This window comes from Dendrobates tinctorius, unplaced genomic scaffold (genome assembly GCF_039654945.1).
Source record: "Dendrobates tinctorius isolate UK_male_01 unplaced genomic scaffold, ASM3965494v1 ptg000105l, whole genome shotgun sequence".
Lineage (NCBI taxonomy): Eukaryota > Metazoa > Chordata > Amphibia > Anura > Dendrobatidae > Dendrobates > Dendrobates tinctorius.
In genome coordinates, this window is record NW_027361773.1 from 12,036,251 (window position 1) to 12,050,591 (window position 14,341).

Sequence of the window (14,341 nt, forward strand, 5' to 3'; positions counted from 1 at the left end):
CAGCAGCATGTGAATGAGCAAGGTAGGCGGAAATTCCCCGCACTTCCGCAGCGAGCTGCTCCACACGATCAGACAATTGCTTTATCTCCATTGAGAGAAAAAAAAATTCCCCCTACGGCCTCAGAGATATAGAGGAAAAAACATACACACCTTTTTTTTTTTTTTTTTTTTTTTTACAATTCTTTCCTGCTATTGAGTACCCAGGATCTGCGGTATGGCGGGTGATTCTGTTATGAATGAGTCACCGTAGGAGGCAAAAGCTGAAATACAAGCTAAGTCCAGAAAACCAGAGAAGTTGGCAACTATCAGATTGCAGACCCCTGAACCTATCAACACAACTAGCAGTAGCCGTGGGGGGTTCTTACGATGCCCTAGACCCCTCGATCACGGCCGGAGAATTAAATAGGCCTAAAGAAAGAAAAGGGAAATCTAAACTGCCCCAGAGCAGACCCCAAAGCAATAGGCAGCCCCCAACATATAATGACGGTGAAGCAAGATGAAAACACTAACACAGACAGAAAGATAGACTGAGCAAAGACGGGGCCCAAAACTACCTAGATAGGAAAGGACAGGAAGGCTGCTGTCTGCAATCTGCCAAAACCCTATCAAAGACATAAGCCAACAAGCTGATATGAAAAAGGCCCTGAAGCAGCTAGGCTTCAAAAACTAAATCAGCACTCAGGTATTTTCAGAAGACAGAGCTAAAGGAATTCAGCACACCCCAGCAGGGAATGGCAGAAATTCAGAAAAACAAAGCAAAACAAAGTCAAGCACCAATGCAAAAGGCCGAGCAGCAAACTTAGCTTTAGAGGAGCAGGAATTCAGACTGGTCTCCAAGGATCCCACAGAGAAATCACCCGCAGGGCAGAAGGGCGTCGGCAGCCTTATATCCAGTCAGTAACTCCACTCAGCCAGTCATCATCATCAGCCTCAGGTGTTTGATTATCAGGCTCACTACCTTTCTTTACCAGAAGAGGGAGTTCCTCGGGCCTCAGTAGTGAAGGGGAAAATGAACTCACAACAGATACCTCATTTATGTCGTTTTTTATGTTTTGGCGCTTTTATGCAATGAAAAGAATTTTATATAAAAAATAATTATTTTTGCATCTCTTTATTCTGCGAGCTATAACTTTTTAATTTTTTCGCTGATTATGCTGTGTGGTATCTCATTTTTTGCAGGACAAGATGACGTTTTCAGCGGTACCATGGTTATTTATATCCATCTTTTTGATCGCGTGTTGTTGCACTTTTTGTTCGGCAGTATGATGATAAAGCATTGTTTTTTGCTTTGTTTTTAATTTTTAGCTTTTAAGGCGTTCACTAAAGGGGTCAACTAGTGGGACAGTTTTATAGGGCGGGTTTCAGCAATACTAAATATGTGTACTTTTATTGTTTTTTTATTTCCAAAAAATGAATTTATCAGGGATTATTTATTTTATATTTTATTTATTTAGTGATTTTTTATCAATTATTTTTACCCTTTTTTTTAAACTTTATTTTATTGTCCCGGTGGGGACATCACTATAAGGTGTCAGATCGTTTATTTGACAGTTTGGACAGCACTCTGTCAGATCAGCAGGCACTGAGGAAGCCGCCTCCCTGCAGGGAAGGAGACCCTCCGAGCAGCGCAGCACATCGTGCTTCCCGAGGATCTCAGGGAAGCACAGAGGGAGCCCCCTCCCTGCCGATGCTTCCCTAATCCCCCGGTACACTTCGATCATGTTTGATCGCAGTGTGCCAGGGGTTAACATTCCAGGGCGATCCGTGACCACCCCTGTCACAGTGCCGGGTGTCAGCTGTGATAATCAGCTGACGCCCGGCCTTGATCAGCGGCGCTCCCCCAGGGGACGACGCTGATCGCGATGATGTACTATCCCATCCCCGGTCATAAGGGGCTCGGGTACCGTGGACGGGATAGTACATCAGATGTCAGAAAGGGGTTAAAGCAGGTAAAAAGTTAAAAAATGTTTAAAAAAACTTAAAAAAATATAAATCTTCAAATCACCTTCCTTTTGCCCCATTCAACATAAAGCAATTAAAATAAATAAAAAAATACACAGATTTGGTATTACCGTGTTCATAAACGCCTGATCTATAAAAATATAAAAATAATTAATCCAATTGGTAAATGGTAAAGAATAAAAATCAAACATTGCAATATGATGTAATAAAGGGTAATCAAAACATTGTATCTATCTCAAAATAGTATGAATAAAAACATCAGCTCGGAGCACAAAAAAATAAGCTCACTCAAAGCCCCAGATTCCAAAAAATGAAAATGCTAAGGGTCTTGGAAAATGGCGTCTTTATTTTTTACATTTGCAAACCTTTGATTTTTTTCTACCACTTAAATAAAAAAGAGCCTAGACATCTTTGGTGTCTATGAACTCGTAATGACCTGGAGAATCATAATGACAGGTCAGTTTCAGCATTTAGTGAACATGGTAAAGAAAAAAAAACTGTGGATTTTTTTTTCAATTTCACTGCACTTTGATTTATTTTTCCTGTTTTTACTGCTGACAATTCTTTGAGGCCGGGGTCACACTGGCGAGGACTACGGGAGAGTGAGAGGCGCTAAAAGCACGCATTAGACACGGACCAATGATTCTCTATGGGGTCACTCGCACCAGGCGTATATTTCTCCTCCGTATCCTACGCTGCGTGCCACTCGCAGCATGCTGCGATTGTCAGCGTACTACGCCCGTAGTACGCCAATGCAAGTATATGGGTGCGCAAAAAATACGGATTACACACGGAACACACGTGTGACCTGCGAGCAATACGCAGGTCTTTTGGCTGGTGAACAGGAAATGGGCCAATCCATCATCAGGAAGCCTAGACATGCAAATGAGCTCAAAAAGCGCTCCAGACATCCAGGAAGTACGCCTCCACGGAGTACAGCAGCAGCATGGCGTCCACATACATTAATGTAGAGATGCTCATTGTGCTGGTGCAGGAGCGTTCAGAAATATGGGACCCACGCGATGCAAACTATGCGAACCGCACAAGAAAGGAGGCGTCATGGAGGCGCATCAGTCGCCAGATGTACCATGACTTTGGTGACAGACCACGTGATGAGCAGCATAATATTCGTAAGTGCAACCATAAAAATATAATTAACCTTAGCGCGCGCTATAAAATGAATGTACAATCAGCACCCCCCCCCTTCCTGTGCATGTACTTTTCTTAGCCTCATGAGGCCGTTACATTAGGATGTGACACGTGGCTTCACACAGCCATAATTAGGGGTTAGGCCACAAGCTCCTCATCCTCCTATCCAATAAAATTAGTTTCAGTGGAGCTAATGAGACCCTGGGTATCGGCCCAATTACATATGCCACCATGGGTAGAACGCACACCCCAGAAGGCCCCATGCCTAGACTACTGTTTGAAAATGTGACCTCTCAAATATGTGATTTTGACAATCTTTCCTGTCACATTGCAGTGGAAGATGTGAAGAAATGGTGGAGAAGCATCCGGGACCAGTACCGCCGGGAACGCCAGCAGCGGTCCAGGAGTGGGGATGCTGGCCATGTAAAGTGCAAATATATCTACTATGACCGGCTGAACTTCCTCGCCCCAATTCTGGCTCTGAGACCGTAAGTACATACCTCACACCACATGACACAAAAACATTACACAAATACTTTACAGGGACAAAAATATTGATGTATTTTTGCCTCTGTTCTATTTCATAACAGAACTCAATCCAACCTTACGGATCGAGGAACGGCCTCAGAGGCAGAGCCCATTATAGATCCTGTAGGGAATGAGGTGGCTTGCCCATCTTCTCCCCCTACAAGAAGGATGGCTGAAGAGGAGGCATCACCAGAACACACAATGGCTGCCCTACACAACACACCACCAGGACGGTCTGCTGCTGCAACCTCACCCATCCTGGAAGAGCCAGGCAACTTGAGCAGCAGCCCAACTGCCCAGATCAGGCCCTCCCCACAGGCTGCTCTAGCATCACGGCGAATAAGAAGAAGGCGCCAGGTCACCATTCAAGAGAGCAAGACCAATGTGGACACAGGGGTGCTGAATTACTTGTCCAGAGTCACTACAGATGATGGTGAGGAGGCCTATGCACGTAGCCTCACCCGTTATCTCCGTGCCCTTACCCGTGAGGTCAGGCTCCGTATTAGGGGATGTATTCAGATCCTGCTTGATGCAAGCACCCCCCCAATACCCCATATGAGGTGTTTGAATTTCTGGAGAGGTGGCAGCTCTCACCAAGAAATTTAATGCGCATGAGACCATCCACACAGATGCATGCTCAAGCAGGGTCTGAACAGCCCCTAATACGTGGGCCAACACCTCAAGCCCTTCCTCCCCCTACCCATCCTTCTATTCCGCAGCCCCAAATGTCTTCCTCAAGCCAACCCCACCAATATGGCCATTTGTACCCACCCAGTGTTGGAGGCTGGTCCCAACCTGGTTGGGGACGATCTGGCTATGTTGGTGGTTATGAGCCACGGGCCTACCATAGCCAACAAGAAGCCCCTCACCATCATCAGTACTCTGGCCAGTATCACCAACAGGCCCAGGAGGCTGGACAACTACAGCATCATGGGCACCAGTATGGCCCCACACAGGGCGATGTTGCCCACAATGTCCAGCAGCACCCACAGGCTGTTCCTCCACGTTCCCCTTCCCCTACATATGAGGATTTATGATTCAAAAGTTTGGAGATGTCCAGTGACATGTAACTGGTGCTTCTAATCTAGACAAAAAAACAGGTGTTCTCCTTCACCAACATTTAGAACATAATTTAACACTCACATTTTTAAACAATGTTTTCCAAACATATGAAACAATCCATCATGACAGGCAACGCTACCTCACGCCTTTCACACAGATATTAAATGTGTGTATAAAAGAGAATATTTAAATGCACTATACTGTTACATGAAAGGATGAAAATACACTATTCACTTGCTAACGCATAGGAAAGGCGTGCTTGCCTTTAGTTAAGTAGTCAGCTTTGTTGTTAGCAATCTCTAGTAAAACAATTTGAGGCGACCAGCATTCAGAATATCACGCTCTCTCTATGTCTTAACAAGTGAGTTTTGTATTTTCATCCTTTCCAGTATAGCATGCTTAAATATTGTCTGTTCTACAGACAGGTAATATCTGTGTGAAAGATGTGAGGTAGCCTTGCCTGTCATGGTGGAATCTTTCTATGATTGGATAACATTATGAGGAAATGTGTGTTATCTTATTGACTTTATTTAGGTGATGGAGCTCACCCTTTGTTGCCTAATCAAGGTTAATGTAGGCATGCAGCAATGTTGTTATTGCATAATGTTTGTTGCAGTTTTTTTCTGTAATGTTAATGTTACACCAAGTTAAAGAAGGCACAAAGGGTCATTTTGGCCATTGCCAAATTTGTGTTATGGCAAAAGATGGATTTTTGGTTCTTACCGTAAAATCTCTTTCTTGGAACCTTCATTGGGGGACACAGAATACCATGGGGTGTATGCTGCTGCTGCTAGGAGGCTGACACTATGCAAAAACAATAAAATTAGCTCCTCCCCGGCAGTATACACCCACCGACAGGCACCAAGCACCTCAGTTGGTGAAAAAGCAGTAGGAGAAGCAACGAGAAAAAACTCGAACCATATGTACCAACCCAACAGGGGACTCTAAGACCCAACACGGTACAACTGAAACAGGGAGGGTGCTGTGTCCCCCAATGAAGGCTCCAAGAAAGAGATTTTACGGTAAGAACCAAAAATCCATCTTTCTTTATCGCCTTATTGGGGGACACAGAATACCATGGGACGTCCCAAAGCAGTCCCAAGGGTGGGAACAGCAAAAAGGAACGAAAGTAACCGAAAGGCTCAGGTCGGCCGGTGAGCCACCGCCGCCTGCAGAACCTTCATACCAACCACAGCATCAGACGAGGCCTGGGTATGAACCCTGTAGAACCTCGTGAAGGTGTGCAAAGATGACCAGGTAGCAGCCTTGCAAATTTGCATGGCCGAGGCCTGGTGACGAGCAGCCCACGAAGCCGCCACAGCCCGGGTGGAATGAGCTCTTACTCCCGGAGGGGGCCGCTTTTCCTGAAGACGATACGCTTCCAGAATGGTAGAACGAATCCAGCGAGCGATCGTGGATTTGGAAGCCGGAAGGCCCTTCTGGCGACCTTCAGAGATGATTAGCAAGGAATCGGACAGACGGAAGGAAGAGGTCCTGGCAAGATAGACACGCAGGGCTCTAACTACGTCCAGTTTGTGGAGAGACTTCTCAAGAGGATGAGATGGAGCCGGACAAAAAGAAGGAAGGACGATATCCTCATTGATATGGAAAGCGGAAACCACCTTTGGAAGAAAAGAAGGAACGGGCCTGAGGACGGCTTTGTCCTGATGGAGAATGAGGTAAGGGGAACGACATGACAAGGCCGCCAATTCAGAAACTCTTCTGATGGAGGAAATGGCGATCAAAAAGGTGACCTTCCAAGAGAGAAGGGACAAAGGAATGTCCTGGAGAGGCTCGAACGGCGCCTTCTGGAGCGCGCTAAGAACGAGGTTGAGATCCCACGGGTCTATTGGCGAATGATGAGGGGGAGCCACGTGGGAAACCCCTTGTAGAAAGGTCTTGACCTGTGGTAGAGAAGCTAGCTCTCTTTGGAAGAGGATAGAGAGAGCGGAAACCTGGCCCTTGAGCGTACTGAGGGACAGACCCGCGTCTAACCCAGCTTGAAGAAACCCTAGGATAGACGGGATAGAAAACGACATTGGGAAGACTCTTCTATCATCGCACCAACGGAAAAAAGCCTTCCAGTACCTATAGTAAATGCGGGAAGAGGCTGGTTTCCTGGCTCTGATCATAGTTTGAATAACCTGACTGGACAGACCTGATTCCTTTAGAATTGCGGTCTCAATGGCCATGCCGTCAAACTCAGAGACTGAGAATTCTCGTGGTAAAGGGGGCCTTGCGAGAGAAGGTCTGGACGGTCCGGAAGCCTCCAGGGAACGTCCGTGAGCATGTTGACCAGTTCCGCGTACCAAGGCCGTCTTGGCCAATCTGGAGCAACTAGAATCACTGGTACGCCTTCCGATTTTATCTTTTTGACCACCCGAGGGATCAATGCCAGAGGCGGGAACAGATACGGAAGTTGAAACTGGGACCACGGAGTCACCAGTGCGTCGCATGCGATGGCTAGAGGGTCCCTGGACCTGGCTACGAACTGCGGCACCTTGTGGTTCATCCGAGATGCCATGAGATCGACATCCGGGGTGCCCCAACGGTCGCATATCTGAGAGAAAACCGCGGGGTGCAGGGACCATTCGCCGGACGCTAGGCCCTGGCGACTCAGAAAGTCGGCTGCCCAATTTTCCACCCCTGGAATATGGACGGCGGAGATTGTCGGAACGTAACGTTCTGCCCAGCGGAATATCTTGGCCACTTCTGACATTACCTGTTTGCTGCGCGTACCCCCTGATGGTTTATGTACGCCACGGCCGTGGCGTTGTCCGACTGAATGCGGACCGGCTTGCCGGAAAGGAGGGGCTGCCAGTGAAGAAGGGCCAGGAAAATCGCCCTGATCTCCAAAAGATTGATTGGAAGGAGAGACTCCTGTGGCTTCCAGCGTCCTTGGGCCGCTTTCTGATGGAACACGGCTCACCATCCTAGAAGGCTCGCATCGGTGGTGATGATTTGCCACTGAGGCGGAAGGAAGGACCTCCCTTGGAGAACTGACGCTGGCCGTAGCCACCAAGTGAGAGACTGCCTCACTCTGAGAGGAAGCCGAATAGGACGGTCCAAGGACATCGTGGTCTTGTCCCAGGCTGAAAGCAGAGACAGCTGGAGAGGGCGAAGGTGATACTGCGCAAAGGGTACTGCCTCCATGGAGGCCACCATCTTCCCCAGGACCTTCATGCCGAACCGAATGGGAATGGGAGCAGGCCTCTTGAGAGTTTTGATGCACTTGGACAGAGTTGTAAATTTTTCCTTTGGAAGAAAAACACGGGCTAGCTCCGTGTCGAATTCCATACCCAGAAAGGTCAGACGCTGGGTGGGGACCAGAATGGACTTCTCCTTGTTGACTAGCCAACCTAGGCGGCTGAGAGTGTCCAGGGTTATCTGAAGGCTCCGGAGACAGTCCTGGCGAGACGAACCCTTGATCAAAAGATCGTCCAGGTAAGGGATGATGAGGATCCCTCTGGAGCGAAGGATGGCCATCACAGTCGCCATCACCTTCGTGAAAACCCGGGGCGCTGAAGCCAGGCCGAAAGGAAGAGCTGTGAACTGAAAGTGTTCTCCCTGAAACGCAAATCGAAGATACTTCTGATGTTGCACACATATTAGAATGTGGAGATAGGCATCCCGAATGTCCACCGAGCAGAGAAATTCCCCGGGCTCCATGGAAGCAATCACCGACCGAAGAGACTCCATCCTGAAATGAAGAATCTTCACGTGGCGATTGAGCAATTTGAGGTCCAGAATAGGACGAAGAGAGCCGTCTTTCTTCGGGACTACAAAGAGATTGGAGTAGAACCCGGAAAACCGTTCGTCTGAGGGAACGGGAACAATGACTCCGGCGGAAAGAAGGGAGGAAATGGCCTGCAGAAAACCCGGAATCTGGGCCCGCTGTCGCGGAGGCCGAGACCGGAAAAACCGTCTGTTCGGGAGTGAAGCAAATTCGATTTTGTAACCGGATGCGACGAGTTCTCTGACCCAAGCGTCGTCTACAACGGACAGCCAGGCATCCGCGAAAAAGGAAAGTCTGCCGCCCACCCTGGAAGAAATTCCAGGTGGGGGTGACCCGTCACTTAGACGAAAATCTGCCGGAATTGGCTCCTGCAGATCTGGAATATTGTCCTCTAGATCTCCAGCGAGGAGCGGGTTTGTAGGCAGGTTTCCTCTGATCCCGCTCCCTGGTGGCAGGCGGCCGATCCTGTTGAGTGGCTCTCTCCGTGGCAGAGAAGGGACGAAAAGGCCTGAATGGTCGAAACCCCCTTCTGTTGAAGGGACGTTTTGGTCGAGACTGGGGAAGCGAAGTACTTTTGCCTCCAGTGGCATCGGAAATTATCTGATCCAGCTTTGCTCCAAAGAGCCTAGAGCCATGGAATGGCAGATTGGTAAGCGACTTTTTCGAAGTAGTGTCCGCATTCCATGACTTTAGCCAAAGGACTCGGCGTACAGCTACTATGTTGCTGTTAGCCCTTGCTACGCAGCCGGCCGCGTCCAAGGAGGCGGCCAAAAGGTATTTTCCCGCCTGGTTAATCTGATCTGCAAGATCTGCCAATTCGTCTTGAGGAGCTGACGCTAAGATGCCTCTGCGAAGGATTTTTGCCCAAGCGGAAATGACCTTCGCCACCCAGGCGGATGCGAAAATAGGGCAGAGAGAGGCGCCAGATGCCTCAAAGATAGACTTAGCCAGAGATTCAATCTGCCTGTCAGTAGGATCTTTGAGCGACGCCCCGTCTGGCAGAGAGAGCACCGTTTTAGAGGCTATCCGGGATACTGGAGGATCTACCTCTGGAGCCTTGGACCACTTTGAGAGCAGTTCTGCGTCAAAGGGGTACAGAACGTCCAAATATTTGCGGCCTGAGAAACATTGTTCAGGGCGCTCCCAGTGTTTGGCTAAGGTAATAATAATAATAATAATAATAATTTTTATTTATATAGCGCCAACAAGGTAGTATTGAAATCGTTGTGATTGGGAAAGGTTCGGGACGGAGGTCTGGCTCGTCTAAGGACAACCGAGCTTTCCTGAGCTGGAGCCTCATCCTGTTTAAGTTTTAGTGTTTGGAAGATAGCTGCAAGAAGACTATCGACCATGTCCCGCGTTTTAGAAACGCTGTTCCCCTCAGAGCTAGCTTCCGAATGAGAATCATCGCCTGACTGAAGGCTGTCATCTGAGGAAGGAGAAGGAGGCCTGGGAGCGGAAGGGCCCTGCGAGCTCGAGGACGAAGTGGACAGAGCCCGCTTCCTAGAAGACCTTCCCCGTCTGTCTCTCTGAAGGTCGCGGTCAGGTGCAGACGACTCACCCCGAGAGGTGGTCGGGGCAGAGGTGGCTGAGGATAGCTGAGGTAATCGTTCTAAAACCTGGACCAGCGACTGTGATACTTTTGTCAAGTCAGAAACAGACTGTGACATTGTAACGGCCCACTCCGGGGGGAGAGAGGAGGGAAGAGCGCCCTCCGCCCGGGACTCTGTGCGCTCCTGAGATGCTGACATATTGGAAGGACTGCAGGGGGGGCAGAATGGAGATGACTGACCCGATGCCCACTTCTTTTTACAGCGCGCACAGGCGTAATAGATAGCGGTGGGCCTGAAGCAGAGATCCCCTGAAGGGTTGGGCATAAGTAGACTGCACTGAATGGCCGCAGGATTTAAGGAATAACTGCCGAGGAGAGCTAATCTTTGCCTCAGAGCAGAGCCTACCGAGATTCTGTGAGCAGCAGAAAACGCTGAAGTGTCCCCCAAACAGCGCAGGCAGGAGTGAAACAACCAGGAAATCCTTGTGCTGGAGGCTGGGGGCGGAGCTTAGCGGCCGCTCCATGACTGGTTAACAGCGAAGGAGAGGGCATGGCCGAAGGAGGAGGCTGGCATATGAAACGAAAAGGAGCCCTGTGATGGGCTAGTAAAGGCGCGCTGAAAAGAGCGCGCTCAGGAAGGGAGGAGGGAGCACAGCGATGAGGAGACTGTGAGGGGAAAGTGAAAGTGAAAGTGAAGACGCCGCAGCCCCATGCCAGCGCCAACATAACGGAGCTGATCTGACAGTGGCCCTGGGAAGTCTGCCTCCCCTGCTTGTGACGCTGTGTGTGGAGGAATCCCCAGTGTCTCCCTGGGAGTGAGAAACAAGCGGCGTGAGCGCGCGGCAGGCAGAGAGGGCGGGAAATTCAAAAATTGTGGACTTGAAATCACAAAGGTACAACTTCTGCCATTCACGGAGGTTATGCGGGGCCGGAGGGAACGTACAGGCACTTACCTGACGTCCCTGAAGAGGATGACCACAGGGGCCCACGGGGAAACGGCAGGCCGCTGGGGGGAAGGGAGTCCTCTGTACCCGCATCCTGCAGAAGACGGCTTGAAACACCTGCGATCGCCGTCTTCCTCTCAGCCCTGTCCCGAGAGAGGGGTGAGGAGGGGGATTCGGCAAGGACTAGCCAACTGTCCACAACCCTTATCACCGGAAGGCGAAAGGGAAAAGTCCTGCCTGCGGTACTGAGAGTTGCGATGTGGATGACACCACACTGCTCGCTCAGCCGCATGATATGGGAAATCAGGGTGACAACTACACCCTGTTTCCCGATGGAAAATAACCTAAAAGACAAAAGAGGGAAAAATTAAAAAGTTCAGACTAAACCTGAAAAGAAAAATGCGGATCTGGGGAGATCCCGGTCCGCCTCCTACAGACACTAAGCACAAACTGAGGTGCTTGGTGCCTGTCGGTGGGTGTATACTGCCGGGGAGGAGCTAATTTTATTGTTTTTGCATAGTGTCAGCCTCCTAGCAGCAGCAGCATACACCCCATGGTATTCTGTGTCCCCCAATAAGGCGATAAAGAAATTATGTTTGCCTTTAAGCAAAACAAAAAAAAAAAGGCAAAACTAAAAATTTGTCTACTCTAGTTAACGTCTCTGTGTGATTTTTCACAATCCCTCACAACATACTAACAGACACCAACCAATGCAATGAAACAGTCATAGAATCATAAAGGCTTGAGTAGAGTTGAGCGAAACGGGTCGAAAAATTTCAAAAGTCGCCGACTTTTGGCAAAGTCGGGTTTCATGAAACGAAACCCGACCCTAGGATGAGGTCGGCCACGAGGTCGGCGACTTACGCGCCAAAGGCGCGTTTCAAAAGTTTGTTTTGCACTCTTTTTCAGCCAATCAGGATCCACGGACACTGTGGGCAACGTGATGACATAGGCAGGGGTCACCACCATCTTTCAGAAGGGCATGCAAGTGATTGGCTTGCTTTGGTGGGCGTCACAGGGGTTATAAAAGGGCGTGCACGCCGACCGCCATCTTACTTCTGCCGATCTTAGCATAGGGAGAGGTTGCTGCTGCTGATTCTTTAGGGAGAGCGTTAGGCAGGGAAGAAGAAAAAAAACTGCTTCTGCTGCTAGCGATTTTGCCTGTACAACACACCAGTCACTGTGTGTGCAGTGCAAGGGGAGGCTATATTGTGGTGGATCAGCGGTGTTGGTTGTTAGGCTGCCTTCTAAGGCTTCCTGACAGCTGCATTGCTGTTTACCCACTGCTCTGCAAACTGCTTTTTTAAAAGCAATCCCAATTTTTTTTTTTGTCCTGCTGAGGTACTGAGCATGCATTTTTTCACACCATACAGCGGTGTACGCTCCTCACACAGTACCGTGTAACGGCTGTTATCACAGCCACAGTGAAGCTATCTGTGTGTCACTCTGTGAGAATAAGTCGAGGACATGTTCCATTGTTACAGACCTGCACCTACTAGTTTTGTCTAGCTTTCAAACAGTTAAATATATTTGCTGTTTGATCACATTCAAAACTATAGAGAGACAGCGTGTGTCAGTCCGTATACTTAAAAAACATGGAGCTTGACAATTTTACGTACACCGGACAGCCGTGTACGTGCACGCTCCTCTCAGTACCGTGTAACGGCTGTTATCACGGCCACAGTGAAGCTATCTGTGTGTCACTGTGGAAGGATAAGTGGAGGACTTGTTCCGTTCTTATAGACCTACACTCTAGGGAGATTCCTATTCTGCCCAATTCTACATACACCTTGTAGTTTGTGATACACTAGCCAATTTCTGCCTGTGACATAGCGCTCTGATATTCAGTGGGCCTCACACAATCCAAAAGTGTCCAGTGTCCACTAGTGTGTGCAGAAATTCAAAATCTCTGTGATCCTGTAGTCACTTTTTTCACACCTGTGCCATCGAGCCTGTGACATAGCGCTCTGATATTCAGTGGGCCTCACACAATCCAAAAGTGTCCAGTGTCCACTAGTGTCTGCAGAAATTCAAAATCTCCCTTATCCTGTAGTCACTTTTTTCACACCTGTGCCATCGAGCCTGTGACATAGCGCTCTGATATTCAGTGGGCCTCACACAATCCAAAAGTGTCCAGTGTCCACTAGTGTGTGCAGAAATTCAAAATCTCTGTGATCCTGTAGTCACTTTTTTCACACCTGTGCCATCGAGCCTGTGACATAGCGCTCTGATATTCAGTGGGCCTCACACAATCCAAAAGTGTCCAGTGTCCACTAGTGTCTGCAGAAATTCAAAATCTCTGTGATCCTGTAGTCACTTTTTTCACACCTGTGCCATCGAGCCTGTGACATAGCGCTCTGATATTCAGTGGGCCTCACACAATCCAAAAGTGTCCAGTGTCCACTAGTGTGTGCAGAAATTCAAAATCTCCCTTATCCTGTAGTCACTTTTTTCACACCTGTGCCATCGAGCCTGTGACATAGCGCTCTGATATTCAGTGGGCCTCACACAATCCAAAAGTGTCCAGTGTCTACAAGTGTCTGCAGAAATTCAAAATCTCCCCTGTCCTATAGACACCTTGTACCTTGTTTTACATTACTATATAGTTTGTTGGATTTTGTCTACATTTCTACCAAAAATGAGGAAGGCTGGTGGAAGAGGCCGTGGAATTGGGCGGGGGTTGGCAGCTGGTAATGATGGTGTTGGTGGTGGATCTGATGGTAGTGGCAAAAGCAAAATAGGACCGAATGCAGGAGGTGTTGAGCCTGCATCATCGTCTGGCTCCACAAGGCCTCGAAGGCTTAGTTTTCTAGGAGTTGGCAAACCGCTTTTAAAGCCAGAGCTTCAGGAAAAAGTTTTGTCTTACATTGCTGACTCAGCCTCCAGCTCTATCGCCTCCCCTTCTGAAGTTGTAAAAAATAAAAGCACTGAGTCGTCATTGGAGGCTCATGTTCATGAACCACACCTTTCCTTGTGTCCTTCACCCCAACCAAGATTGAAGGATGACGCAGACCATACTACTGATTACTCCATGGAGCTGTTTTAACATACCATGCCTGGATTATCAAGTGAAATGGTGAATTACCCAGGCCAAGATGAATCTGACATGGGGGGCACTGATGCACAGCCGCTGATAGATGATTCTGCTGGTACATTCACTCAGAGCACTACATTGTCCTCGCAGTGTACAGAGCCAGATTCTGACCCTGATGAGACTCAGGTGCCCCTTCCCGCACACTATACCACCATACACGGTGACACAGAGGAAGGTGCACATGACATTGAAGAGGAGGTGATGGATGACCCAGTTGTTGACCCAGATTGGCATCCATTGGGGGAAGAGGGTGCTGCTTCCAAATAGCTCAGATGAGGAGCATCCACAGCGGACATCGACATCGCAACAGCTGT